The sequence below is a fragment of the Ahaetulla prasina genome, chromosome 5, assembly GCF_028640845.1.
Source record: "Ahaetulla prasina isolate Xishuangbanna chromosome 5, ASM2864084v1, whole genome shotgun sequence".
Lineage (NCBI taxonomy): Eukaryota > Metazoa > Chordata > Lepidosauria > Squamata > Colubridae > Ahaetulla > Ahaetulla prasina.
In genome coordinates, this window is record NC_080543.1 from 17,741,577 (window position 1) to 17,757,142 (window position 15,566).

Consider the following 15,566-nt stretch of genomic DNA (forward strand, 5'->3'; position numbering starts at 1 on the left):
ACGGCCTTGCAAAATGGTGCTGTGTTTAAACATTGAAATAATCAATTTCTTTGCAGGGGTATTAACACCTGAATCTAACAGGAGATGTGTGAAATTTCAGTATGCATGTATTTAAGCTTGAGATGATGGGGGGGGAAAAACTGGGATCACACTGTTGAATAAAAGGTGCTGGGGGAAAAAGGTAACAAGACCCAATTATGCTTGAATTAATGACCTAAAAGCATTCAGTAAATTAGCTTTCCAAATTTATCCTCTGTTCCCTTAGGTGATTGCGCAGAAAGGCAGGCTAACATGGGTTGAGGGAACAAGGAAGCTTTTAACAAGCGAAGGCATTTCAGAATTATCCTAACACATTTTTTCTGGGCTAATGTACTTTTCGCCCTCTCCACAGGATATATGTCATTTTTGGCACAGCATTCCAGCATAATACAAAACAAAATTCTATCGCTAGGTTTCAGCTGGCCCTGACAAAGTGTTGTCATTGGTCTATTTGGCGCCCTAACGTCAAAAATATGCGTAGAACTGGGACACAGAGGCTGCCCTTGTGACTTTCTCCAAATAGCTTAGTGAAGCACCATTCCAGGCAATGACTGGACTTTGGCGCTGAAGTCCAAAGCGCTCCCTAATCAGATAGAATCAGCCAATATGGGCTGTGTGAATTAAGTCTAGTCAGTTCTTAAGCCTGCAAAAGCACGTTGAGATTTCCATGGCACGTATCACCATCCATCCCTTGAATTAATTTTTTTAAGAAGACATTTTATAGTGAGGGTGCACCCTGTTCATCACACATTGGTTGCACATATGACTATGTTCATTGAATACAGAGACAGAATGTACAGCTGAGTGTACAGCTAAAATATAACCTATACTTTATTATATATATTATATGTGTGTGTGTATACATCTCTCTTTCTCTCTCTCTCTCTCTCTCTGTGTGTGTGTGTGTGTATGTGTGTATAAAGTGTTTTTCTGTCGAAGCACCTGGTCCGCCCCAATATGGGAGGGAGCATATTGCTTCCCTTTCGCCTTTCAGCTCCAATCCAGGAGCCCTCAAGCATTTGCATTCACAACAAACCTAGCTAGCTAGCTGGCTAGATGATGAGAGCTAAATAGCTTGAAACAGATCTGTACTAGTCTCCCTTTATTTCTTTATCAGCAAATATAAATTTGGTATAAAATGGTTTGTTGTGAATGAGACTGCTTGAGGGCTCCTGGATTGGAGCTGAAAGGCGAAAGGGAAGCAGTATGCTCCCTCCCATATTGAGGCAGACCAGGGGTGAAATGCTCCAGGTTCGGACCGGATCACCAATCCGGTAGCGATGGCAGCAGGTGGTTTGGAGAACTCGTAGCAAAAATCCCTGCCCACCCCCCATGCCCAGCTGAGCTGCACGATGATCAGAGAGATGATCACGTTGGCTATTTTTTGGTCTGCATAGAATAGCCAATATCTTAAGAAACTCCAAAGACAAGATCCAGCTAGAAAACCAAGGAGTCTAAGAGATACCATGCAAAATCTGCCCAGCCACATACATTGGACAAACCAATAGGAGAATAAATGCATGCATCGCAGAACACAAGAACACAGTCAGAAAAGAAGAAAAAACCACCTCCCTTTTCCAGCATCTTAAAACCACAGGACATGAAATTGATTTTGAAGGAACCAAATTAATCTCCAAAACTGAACACGAGAATAATTATGGAACCATCAAAATAGAGAAATACCCCCACAACATGAACAAACATGATGATAGCTCATGTCTACCAGACATCTAGAAACTAGCCCTAGTCAACAAATGAGTCCCAGACACAAAAATTGACACCAGACCCAGGATAACACACGACGCCACCACCAATCATCCTCACCAGATTCAAAACCAAACCCATCCCACAGACGAAACACAACCATCATCCAGAAGCCAGACCATGCTGGCACCACCAGCTGCTGCACCCCCCTCCGATCCCCACTCAAAGCAAACTGACACACGTCATGAACACATGACAAGACCTCAAACTCAGAGCCAAACGAAAATCCGGGATGCTGCATCACAGCCATCTGCTCAGGACATTACACCACAGAACCCAAGAGGCCACAACACCAAAGCTCAGGACGTTACAATACAACCTACCACCCAGGATGTTACAGGACAAGACTCAGCATGTCACATTCCCAGAACTTAGGACATTTCCACACAGCCCATTACCACTACAGGAGATCACATTCCCAGAACTCAGGACGTTTCCACACAGCCTATTACCCAGGTCGTTACAACACAAAAGACTAATGAGCACACAACTAGGACCACACCCACACAGGATGCTACAAAACAGCCGATTAATCTGCAAACACCCACTCCATCTACCAATCAAGATGCAACCACACAGCCAACCAACCTGCTTAGAGCAACAAAGCCTACACTCCCACCTCCCCTTCAGTATTTATAGAGAGACGGCAGCTCCGACCACGCTTTGCTTGCACAAAGCCATAAGCACCAGCCTGAAGATGACGAGTGAGACCTCATGAGACCTTGTCGAAATGATGCCAAGATACTTTCAACCTTATACGGGAAAAGACCCGAATACGCCAAGACCTACATACTTATACCTGTGAAAACCTACAAAAACGTATATATACATACACCCCCCCCCCAATGAGTGCACTTCTAGACATGAGCAAACATAAAACCATGTCCAATCAACGAATAAAAAATCAAGTCAGATCCCTAAAAATCTATTTTAATATCTGTTTATCTGTGTCTTCAGGACCACTTGAGGTCGGTGTGGAGCCTTCTTGGAACTATTGAAAGAACTGCGTTGTAGTCTGGAAATAGATGATGTCGTATCCCTCCAGGTCTGTTGAGAGAGGGCTGTTCAATTTTGACATAAATGGCCTCTTTGACCCGTCTTTCAAACCAGCGGTCCTCTCTGTCCAAAATTTGGACTTTGCTGTCTTCAAAAGAGTCTTTTAAATGCAAATGGACTGCTGAATCTTGTTGTGATGGGTTTGTTCTCCTACGTTGTGTCAGTCAGTCAATAGTTATTACAGTCAAAGACCAGTACAATTAAAAATACTCCTATTAAAGGAGCTTCCAGTTAAAAATTCTAGAATAAAATAATAACAAATAAAGTCTGTTAAAATCATAATCTGTCAGTTGCATGTGAACAAAAACACAGATATAATATTATATGAAGGTATGATATAATATTAATCCTTAAAGTGTGAAGGTCTATTGTCATTAGGTACTAAAATGCAACTAGGTGATAAGACCAAAATATTTGCTGCATTAATGGTGTAAAAGAGATGGATTAATCATCAGATTCCGATCAGTTTTTAGTGGTTTTGCGCAGAATCTAGCTACCTGCGCTGTGACTACCATTCATCTTTAACCAGCCACTGAAGATAAACAGTGTTGGAATGGCCAGGAAAACTACCCTTGAAGTGTGCAGCTTCATATTTTACACAGTGCTTGCTTCTGCTGCCAAATTGTGAGAAGTGCCTTGTACAGAGACCCATGGCCCAGAAACTACAAATTAGTCCCTGCATCAGAAAGAGCAAAATCTAATGAATCTTATGAGGAGAAAAGCAGAAGGAAAGTTCTGATATTGTAAATGTTCTCAAACATTTCCACTCAGGATTCTTGTCTCTTGACTGAGTTGCTTTTTATGGAATAAGTTGCCAATGAACTCACTCTCTTACTTTTGGTTGTTTACCTTAGCTTCCATTCCTTTGGCAATCACCCTGCAGTCTCTCATAATCCCAAGCTTCCCACATCCATCACGGTTTTAAGCTTTCAGAGGAGTTATTGGATATAAATCAGGGGTGGGATTCTACCTGTTCGGGCCAGTTCGGGTGAACCGGTAGCTCTGACGATCAGCTGGGAGTGAACTGGTTCACCCCGATGATCAGATGGGCTCACCTGCCCGCCTGCATTATTTTCCTACCTTTATCTCCTCAGCTGATTTGCGCAGCAGAGCAGATTGCCACCTCTCAGCTGTATTTCTCCTCCAAAGAAACACGGAAGTGAAGATTTCTTCGAAGTGTGTGCGCGATCACTGAACCAGTTGTTAAACTGGGAGGATCCCACCACCGGGATGTGACAGTTATTTAGTTATGTTCTAAACCAGGGGTCACCAACCTTTCGGATCTCAGGGACCACTAAATTCATAATTTTAAATCCCATGGACCACTAATATGATCTGCCTAATGACCAGCTGGGTGGGCGTGGCTAGGTGGTCATGTGACTGGGTGGGCGTGGCCAACTCAATGTCACTCATGTCGAGGGGTGCATCACCAGCCTCTACTTGCCCCTCCCCTCCCAGCTACTCCTCGCCTGCCCGCCTGGGTTCCTTAGGGCCCCAACAGGAAGCAGTTGCTGGAGCTAAGCAGACGCCATGAGAAAGAGTTGGCAAAACAGCTCAGTTCAAATTGGATCTGACCAAGAAGGAGGCTCAGCAGAAGCACCTCACTGAGAACTAGGAGCATAGGCTTTCCAAGCAGAAGGAAGACCTGTGGGAGTGCAAGGACAGGTACACCAGTGCCTGGAGGCTCAGCAGGCTGAGATGGTCAGCCAATTTCAGGCCATGATGCTGTCCCACTGGAACAAGGCCATCTGGCTCTTCGCCACCAGCAGTTGCTTCCCTCCAGCCTTCACCCAAAGCCCCACACAGGAGGCCAAAGCACACCCCAAGTTAGAATTTCTTCCCCCCTCTGATCCACACACAAAGACCCCGAAGGGGGAGAATCTCTGCAGCAAAACAAATGTTCATTACATGTTTCTGTCCCAGGGGCCTTAGTTTGAGGACCCCTGATTTAGTGCAATATAAAAAATACAAATAATTTTTCTGTGGACCACCAACATTTTCTTGTGGACCACCAGTGGTCCACGGACCACCGGTTGGTGACCACTGTTCTAAACAACTGCTGAAGACCAGAGGATGGGAATGAAAATCATCACGTCAATGACTACCATGTACCCTGACAGAGCTGGTTGAGTTTTGATTATTCTGATAGCCTGGTGAATGGTTTGCAGCGGGGGTCTCCAACCTTGGCAACTTTAAGACTTGTGGGCTTCAACTCCCAGAGTTCTTCAGCCAGCAAAGCTGGCTGAGGAATTCTGGGAGTTGAAGTCCACAAGTCTTAAAGTTGCCAAGGTTGGAGACCCCTGGTTTGCAGTGTGCAATACTGCATCTATTTTTGCTTCTCAGTACTAGATAAAAGCTAGGTGAATAGATGCCAGAGGTCCCTTCTATAGTTCAAATTTCTCCCAAGTTGTATGCAAGCCAAACTCTGCAGTGTGTCATCAGCTGAATAGCTTCCTTTTTTTATTTACATGTATGGAACATCTGCCATTAATCACATTACAGGGAACTGATCTCAAGAATAAAGAAACATAATAAATAAAATTGTTTGTGAATTTGTATATTCATGGGAAATTGATTTATTACCAAGGAGAAGGCAGAATCATTTGGCTTTGCTTGCCCATCTGTGAAAAACAAATATTGCCTGTTCTAATTTTACATTGTTATCTGTCATTAGTAAGATTTTCAATTAAGCTGTAAGCACCATAAAAGAGAGGATTTTTTTTTTAAAAAAAGTTTTTACTGGAATAATGTAGAATATTTATTTTAAGGGCATTGTTTTGATTGTAAGGCCATTCTAGTAATGGCATGATTTTTTCCTGAGACTTCAGTGATGTTTGTTTAGTGTTGTAAATCTAGATATACCTCCCTCCAGGGGTGAAATCCAGCAGGTTCTGACAGGTTCTGGAGAACCAATAGCGGAAATTTTGAGTAGTTCGGAGAACTGGCAAATACCACCTCTGGCTGGCCCCAGAGTGGGGTGGGAATGGAGATGTTGCAGTATCCTTCCCCTGCCACTCCCACCAAGCTGCGCCACCAAGCCACACTGTGCCCACCAAGCCACGCCCACAGAACCGGTAGTAAAAAATGTGAATTTCACCACTGATTCAACTCCTACCCTCAAAACAAGGCTATAGAGCACTGCACACTCGAACAACTAGACACAAGAACAGTTTTTTCCCCCAAATGTCATCACTCTGCTAAACAAATAATTCCCTCAACACTGTCAAACTATTTACTACTACTAATCTTCTCATAGTTCCCATCATCCATCTCCTTCCACTTATTACTGTAACTTTGTTGCTTGTAACCTTATGATTTATACTGATATTGATTGTTTCCTGATTGCTTATTTGTAGCCTACGACTATCATTAAGTGTTGGACCTTAGAATTCTTGATGAATGTTATCTTTTCTTTTATGTACACTGAGAGCATATGCACCAAAGACAAAATCCTTGTGTGTCAAATCACACTTTATCAATAAAAAATTCATTTCTATAAAAAAATTCAATAAAAAAACCACTGGTATGAAAATGCAGAATCATTTTATTTTCAACCAATAAAACTGGAAGGTTTTCTGTTGCTAAAAATATAGTTTGGAAGACAGCTGACCTGAAAAATAGGGAGAGGGAATGCATCTTTTGTTTTCTATCACCATTAGTTATACTCAACTTTATAGTTGTTTTTTTTTCAAAGAAGCAAACAAAAATTGACAGTAGGGTAGCAACATTCCATTCCCGTATGTTTATTTTGTTTAATTAAACGAGGGAAGTTGTCAGCTTAAATAACATGAGCCTCATTAGCCTTCTGAGACTGCATTTATTGGATAAGATTATTGGGCTTAAGTGCTTCTTTATTGCTTAATGGAAAAGACATGGGTCAGAATATTGGACAACTTTTGCTTATTATACTTCAAAAATTCTTTTTCCATTGAAGTGACTCTGAAAATTAAAGGCTAGCTTATATGGGAATCTTATTATACAGCTCTTTCAGCCTGGTTCCTTTCTTTGGCTAATGTGAATATTAATAATGATTAGCATTCTTGGAACAGAAAGCATGCTGCAGTGATTTATTCTTTGGGAAGGAAGGAAGGAAGGAAGGAAGGAAGGAAGGAAGGAAGGAAGGAAGGAAGGAAGGAAGGAAGGAAGGAAGGAAGGAAAGCTGCTAATCAACTTGTTTTTCAATTGAAAAAGTCACAAGGTGATTTTATAAAAATCCTGTGTTTTCTAAGGGAAACCCTGCCCCTAAATCTCTGGACTAAAATATTCAACTAGGTAGGGGGGCAATATGGCAACGTGGCAATATGGCAACATGACTGCACAGTCAGTGCCACCTGTCTTTTATACATGGGTCTTCATGCATGAGAACCAAAGCTTTAACTGTGCTTCTATTCTATCATATTACCTGTTAGAATAGAATAGAATAGAATAGAATAGAATAGAATTTTTTATTGGCCAAGTGTGATTGGACACACAAGGAATTTGTCTTGGTGCATATGCTCTCAATGTACATAAAAGAAAAGATACGTTCATCAAGGTACAACATTTACAACACAATTGATGGTCAATATATCAATATAAATCATAAGGATTGCCAGCAACAAGTTATAGTCATACAGTCATAAGTAGAAAGAGATTGCTGATGGGAACTATGAAACGATTAATAGTAGTGCAGATTCAGTAAATAGTCTGACAGCGTTGATGGAATTATTTGTTTAGCAGAGTGATGGCCTTCGGGAAAAAACTGTTCTTGTGTCTAGTTGTTCTGGTGTGCAGTGCTCTATAGCGTCGTTTTGAGGATAGGAGTTGAAACAGTTTATGTCCAGGATGCGAGTGATCTGCAAATATTTTCACGGCCCTCTTCTTGATTCGTGCAGTATACAGGTCCTCAATGGAAGGCAGGTTGGTAGCAATTATTTTTTTGCAGTTCTAATTATCCTCTGAAGTCTGTGTTTTTCTTGTTGGGTTGCAGAACCGAACCAGACAGTTATAGAGCCTACACTCTAACTAGTTTATCTTCTCTTGTTTGTTTCATCCAGCAAGATTAAAAAAATAAAAAAAATAGTACCTGACAATGGTTAAATCTAAATCTTGTGGAGTGTTTTTTCTCATTTCATTTTTGCATTAGAGTAACTGATCTTTTTTCCCCCTCATTAATCCATTTTTTTGTTTTGTTTTGTGAGTGAAAAGAAAAATAGGGCTGTACACAGAAATAGAGGGAGAGGGTGTTTTTGCCCTCCCCGGGCTCCGGAGGCTTTCCTCGAGCCTACAGGAGGGCGAAAACGGCCTCCCAGGCTCCGGAGGCCCTCTGGAGACTGGAAACGCGCACGCCCTGCACTTGCCTGCATCCAAAATGGGCTGCGTGGGGACTCCTGGGAGGAGCGGGACAGGATGGGCGGGGCCAGCCAGGAGTGGGATTTGAGGGTTTTTCAAACTGCATGGAATCTTAACTAGAGGTTCTCCCGAACCCCTGCGAACTCCCAGCAGCCCATCCCCTGGCAAGATTTGTTGTAAGTCATTTCTTTTCCCTGTGCCATTTTAACTTTAGCCACTAAATGAATAGTTGTAAGTGGAGGACTAGCTGCATGTAATCCGAGTCTGCTCTTGGGTGTCTGGTGCACTGTAGCTATCCTTATTGCTCATGCTTGCTCTCCAGCTGTGGAGGTAAAAGTTGCAGCAGGAAAAGGAAGTTGTCTAGCAGGAAACTGGGGAGTAAAAGAATAACAAACTTCCTGTCTTACTCGCAGAGCCAAAGTGTCACACAATGCACAGAGGGAAGAAGGGAGGGCTTCTCTTCAGCTTTGCAGTATTTAACTTGTCACTTCTATAATATTTTCAGTGCCCCAAAGGCTGATCACTTCATCTGTCTTCTCTGGTCAGAAATCAAGAGGTGACCAACTTTTGAACCAGCCTCTGAATTTTTATCATAACAGCACTTGGATCTGCAGAAATCAGCAGACTAAAAGTTAGGGTGGAAAGAAATTCCTCCCCCCCCCCAAGGTTATAAAAATAGGAATTTTTGTAGCCTGTGTGGTTTTGTTTTCTTTTTCTTCTCTTGCTCATTTGTAGAATAGGAATAGGAATAGGAATAGGAATAGGAATAGGAATAGGAATAGGAATAGGAATAGGAATAGGAATAGGAATAGGAATAGGAATAGGATAGGGTAGGGTAGGGTAGGGTAGGGTAGGGTAGGGTAGGGTAGGGTAGGGTAGGGTAGAGTGGAATAGAATAGAATAGAATAGAATAGAATAGAATAGAATAGAATAGAATAGAATAGAATAGAATAGAATAGAATAGAATAGAATAGAATAACAGAGTTGGAAGGGACCTTGGAGGTCTTCTAGACCAACACTCTGCTCAGGCAGGAAACCCTATACCACTTCAGACAAATGGTTGTCCAATCTCATCTTAAAAACCTTCAGTGTTGGAGGATCCACAATGTCTGGAGGCAAGTTCTTCCATTGATTAATTGTTCTAACAGTCAGGAGATTTCTCCTTAGTTCTAAGTTGCTTCTCTCCGTGATTAGTTTCTACTCATTGCTTTTTGCCCTGCCGTCAGGTGCTTTGGAGAATAGGTTGACTCCCTCTTCTTTGTGTCAGTCCCTTAGATATAGGAAGAGTGCTATCATGTTATCTCTAATCCTTCTCTTCATTAGACTAGACATACTGAGTTCCTGAAAGTATTCCTCATGCTTTAGCCTCCAGTCCCCTAATCATTTTTGTTACTTTTCTCAGCACCCTTTCTAGGGTCTCAACACCTTTTTTTCATTGCGATGACCAAAGCTGGATACAGTATTCCAAGCCTAAAAAGCATTATAAATTGGCCTTAATACTTCACATGATCTTGAGCCTATCCTTGTGTTAATGAAACCCAGGTCTGTGTTGGTTTTATTTATCATAACTGATCATTAGTGTTATATTATGGTAAATAACATGATACGGTAAATAAATAATGTTAACCTCAACCAGAGGCAACATTGCTGATGGGACCGTTAAGGGTTCTTCATATGATGAGAATAGTGATGAGTACAGGATGAAATCCCAGTTTGAAAGAACTGGGAGACTATGAGAAGACAAGTGGGGAATTTGGTTTGTGTGAAAAGAGCCAGTATAGCATAGCATAGCATAGCATAGCATAGCATAGCATAGCATAGCATAGCATAGCATAGCATAGCATAGCATAGCATAGCATAGCATAGCATAGCATAGCATAGCATAGAATAGAATACAATAGAATACAATAGAATTTTTTATTGGCCAAGTGTGATTGGACACACAAGGAATTCGTCTTGGTGCATATGCTCTCAGCATTCATAAAAGAAAAGATACGTTCATCAAGAATCATAAGGTACAACACTTAATGATAGTCATAGGGTACAAATAAGCAATCAGGAAGCAACATCAATATAAATCATAAGGATACAAGCAACAAAGTTACAGTCATATAGTCATAAGTGGAAGGAGATGGGTGGTGGGAACGATGAGAAGATTAATAGTAGTGCAGGCTTAGTATGTATAGTATAGTATCGTATAGTTTAGTAGAGTAGAGTAGAGTAGAGTAGAGTAGAGCCTTTATTGTCATTGTACGTAACATATACAACAAAATTGGTTTAACCTCCCTGGTGCAATCCATAACAGAAAATACAAAACAACATAAATAGTATAGAGAATAATCCCTATACAAGTAATTTGGGAAAAAAGATTATTTATACATTTCTAAATGTGCGTGTAGTGATTATTCCTTCCTACTTGATAGGAAGGAATTATTTCAAAGAGACTTTGCCTTTTAATTGACTTGCTATAAGGAAGCTTGGGAAAATACAGGTACAACCATTTGCTTAGTGACTGTTCAAAGTTACAGCTGAAGAAAAACCCTAACATATGACCAGTCCTCACACTTACAACCATGGCAACATCCCCGTAGTCACATGATCAAAATGTGGCCACTTGACAATCAGCATGTATTTAGGAGGGTTGTAGCATCCTGAGGTAACGTGATATCTTGGCAAACAAAGTCAATGTGGAAGCCAGATTCGCTTAATGTCTGTGATTTACATAACAATTGGCAAAAAGGTTGTAAAATTAGGCATGATTTACTTAACAACCATCTTGCTTGGCAACAAAAATTCTGATCCCAATTGCAGTCATAAATTGAGGACTTCCTGTATTTCCACAGTTTTATGACTGATACTATTGTGGTCCGCCAGCAGCCTGCAGAGCTGGCTATGGAGTCGGACAATGTGGAGGCTGGGGAGGAACATGGGCCAGTCCTGGAGTCTGGGGAAGGCCGGGATGATGGCTCTGCATCAGAGGCAGAGATGGGGCCAGGGCCATCTGGGAGTGATGTGCGGACTCCAGAGTCTCCAGAGTCGGACAGCAGAGAGGCAGAGGAACAGGAGGAACAGGATGCGCAGAGCTGCCAGAAGGTACAAACAGTTAAAACAAAAGGGACAACTCAGGAATAAGGCCTGGAGATGATTGGCCCCACCCATAAGGCTTAAAAGAGGAGCAAAGGCATGTGGGCACTTTGCAGGAAAGCAATATTGTTAATTCTGTTCCCAATTGGCATCTCTGTTTGATTCTGGAATCCGTGTGGCTTTGCCAAATAAGTCTTTGGCAGAGTGTCAAGGGAGATAAAGGTTGGTGATTATCCTGAAGAACTTCTCCCAAAGGACATTTTGCAACTAATTGGGACTCAGCTATGAATGGACATAATTCACAGCTGTTGCAATAAAAGAGGTTTTAGGGACTACTCATGTGTTTTAATGACTCAGGAAGCCTAGGTCACAACAGATGCAAATTAACAGAGTTGGAAGGGACCTTGTTAGTCATCTAGTTCAACCCCCCCACCCAAGCAGACCCTACCCCATTTCTGATATATGGCAGTCCAGTCTCTTCTTGAAAGCTTCCAGTGATGAAGCTCCCACAACTTCTGAAGGCAACTTCTGTTCCACTGGTTGATTGCTCTCACTGTCAGAAAATTTCTCCTTATTTTCAGGTTGAATCTCTCCTTGTTCAGTTTTCATCCATTATTCCTTGTCTGGCCTTCAGGTGCTTTGGAAAACAGGTTGACCCCTTCTTTTCTGTGGCAGCCCCTCAAATATTGGAACCCTGCTATCATGTCTCCCTTGGTCCTTCTCTTCACTAGATTAGCCATGCCCAGTTCCTGCAACCATTCATTGTTGATTTCATTAATATTAAAGATGGCATTCTGTGTTGTTTTTGGATACAGTCAGGAAAACAGTTAACCCTCCTATAAGAAAGATACTAGATTTTGTGTTCTGTATGTAGGCTGTGGCTTTTAAACCCTAAAAAAAAATCCATTGGCAATGCAGCAAATGGCTGAGGCTAGAGTTTATGGCAGCCCCTAGAGTTCAATATAGATCAGACCAAAAAAGTGGCTTTAATTTTCAAAAGAAGCATCCCTCAAACGAGCCATTCCATTCACAGACTATAACAACAATGTACTAAGAGGTGAGTTTCAGCAGGTTGTGATCAGTTCTGGAGAACCGGTAGCAGAAATTTTCAGTAGTTTGGAGAACCAGTAGTAAAAATTCTGATCGGGAGGAAATGGAGATTTTGCACTAACTTTCCCCTGGAGTAGAGTGGGAATGGAGATTTTAAGTATCCTTCCCCTGGAGTGGGATGGGAATGGAGATTTTACAGTACCCTTCCCCTGGAGTGGGGTGGGAATGGAGATTTTACAGTATCCTTCCCCTGGAGTGGGGTGGGAATGGAGATTTTCCCCTGCCATGCCCACCAAGCCACACCGACAGAACTAGTAATAAAAATATTTGAAACCCACCACTTAATATACTGGATATGTATGCAGAATTTATGCAGAAGTTGTAGATGGCTTCCACGACCAGACCATTCATAAATTATACTGGACATGAAGACTTGCAAATGCGCATTGTATGTATGGCAGCCAAACCAATTGACTAAATAAATGAACAAACAAATAAAAGAAAAGCCAATGCAGTATATACCCTCTTCTTTTCTGAGACATACCTCTACACACTAGTGCCTGGCTTCATGCTTTGGTGTCTGGAGTTGCGTCTTCACATGTGCTGTTTGCAATATCAAATGATCTAAGTGCCAAAGCCCACTGTAACAACGTCGCCAAAAAGGCATTAAGAGTTGTAAACCTAATCTTGCGTAGCTTCTTCTCTGGTAAGATTAAACTACTAACCAGAGCATACAAAATATTTGATAGACCAATTCTCGAATATAGATCATCTGTCGGGAACCCATACTGCATTGCAGACATTAATACAATTGAGCGCGTCCAGAAATATTTCACAAGACGAGCCCTTCACTCCTCTGCTCACAACAAAATACCTTGTGCCACCAGACTTGAAATTCTGGGTTTAGAAAATTTAGAACTACGCCGCCTTCGGTATGACCTGAGCATAGCTCATAAAATCATCTGCTACAATGTCCTACCTGTCAACGACTACTTCAGCTTCAACCACAATAATACACAAGCACATAATAGATACAAACTTAAAGTGAACCACTCCAAACTTGATTGCAGAAAATATGACTTCAGTAACAGAGTTTTTAATGCCTGGAATGCACTACCAGACTCTGTGGTCTCATCTCCAAACCCCCAAAACTTTAACCTAAGACTGTCTACTGTTGACCTGACCCCATTCCTAAAAGGGACGTGCATAAGAGCACCAGCATGCCTACCATCCCTGTCCTAATGTTCCCTTTAATTGTATTCATTGTATGTATTCAAGTCATGCTTATACTTATATATATTATCTAATATGTACTCAACAAAAATAAATAAATAAATAAATAAATAACCCGGAATGCTTCCTTATTCGTGACAGTTCACCCGTCATGGGTTCACGGCTGGTAAGTGCATCGTGCATCCTTGTACACACAATCTGGCTGTGTAGAAAGCCGGGAATTTGCTCACTTCATTTTTATATGAATATACAGGATTCATATAAATGCATTCGGTTTTTTAAAATGGGTATCAGGAAAGAAACAGTAACAGTTTTGCCTGTCTTGAAATACAAACTTGACATACCAGTTCACATGAACACTTAATGTATAACGCTTAAATTCGCTTTAGAAAATTATGGAGTAGCAGCATTTCAGTTCAAATTATGCTCTGTTATAATGTTGTATAAACCTGGTACTAGGAATCCCTACTGTTTCAAAAGTGACGGTGTATTTCAACTTAAATAACAGTAATTTAAATCTAAATGCTTATTATACTTGGTATTGGTATATTATCTCTCCTAGCAAATGACAAAATGTATAAATGTATTTCATTTATGACATATAGCTCTTTCCCTACTTTGCTTTATTATTATTTAGTTTTTAAAAGCATGAACCGTGTATATGGGACCATACATACTGATAAGAAATAGTATGTAGTATAGGTATTCCTCGGCTTACAACAGTTCATTTACTGACCATTCTTTTTTTCATTGAAAGTTCTGGCTACCTTTTCAAAATATTAGGTGTATTTTTTAGTATAAGAAATGCATTCTAGAATGCACTTCTAATACTAAAACCCCTAGTCAGAAACAAATGTTTATGTTTATGTATTTATTTATTATGCTAACTTATATAGCCGCCCATATGACACCCATATCAGGGTGAAATGCTACTGGTTCAGGCTGGTTCTCCTGAACTGGTTGTAACAAATGCTACCAGTTCACCCAAACTGGTAGTAAAAAAATGCTTAAAAGGTTTTTTAAAAAGCTCCGAGATCACGCGACACAGCTGATTGTCACACAATTGATCCTCAAAACTTTTTCTTTTTAACTTTTGAGCATTTTTTTGTGCTACCGGTTCGCCTGAACCGATAGTAAAAAAAAATGCTAAAAAAAGTAAAAAAAAAAAAGTTCCGAGGATCAGCTGTGCGACAATCAGCTGTGCTGTGCGATTTATATTCACTAGAAACCAGGAAATCCTGCTTTCTAGCAAATCTAAATTGCACGGCAGAGCTGTTCCCCCCCCCCCCCCCCCGCTGTTCTACGTTCCTTTGCAGACTCAGAAAAGGCTTTTAGAACCTGGGGTATGCATGCACACAAAACGCACATGCGCGCACGAAGCAAACCGGTAGCAGACTTCAGAGCATTTCACCCCTGACCCAGATGCAATTCTGGGTGGCAAACATAGGTAAACAATAGCAATAAAATAACAATAAAGAATAAAGGGCAGCATCCCAATGGGGAAATCAAGCTAAACATATAACTACAATAACATCACAAAAGAAAAATAATAATAGGTGCATCCAGTTTCTTAGAAACGGAATAACAGAATTGGAAGGGACCTTGGAGAGCTTCTAGTCCAACCCTCTGCTCAAGCAGAAAACTCGAGGTTGACCCCCTCTTCTTTGTGGCAGTCCCTCAAATATTGGAACACTACTATCGTGTCACTCCTAGTCCTTCATTTTATTAAACTTGATATACTCAAATCCTGCAACTGATTTTCATATAAACAATGCAGTTAAAAAATGAAGAGTGGTAGTGTCGTGTCCCACTCCTCCTCTGACGGCCGGGTCGGGGAAATCCGTATCAAGCATGCCCCTGCAGCTTTGCCAAAGTTCTGTCAGAGTTCTCAGGGCAGGCAGGAGACCAGGATGTGACTTCAGCAATCCAATTTAGACTTTGCCTGACTCAAAAAATGCCAGAAAGCAGATCCTTTATATAGGCCATGGGGTGTGGCTCCATGACTCAGC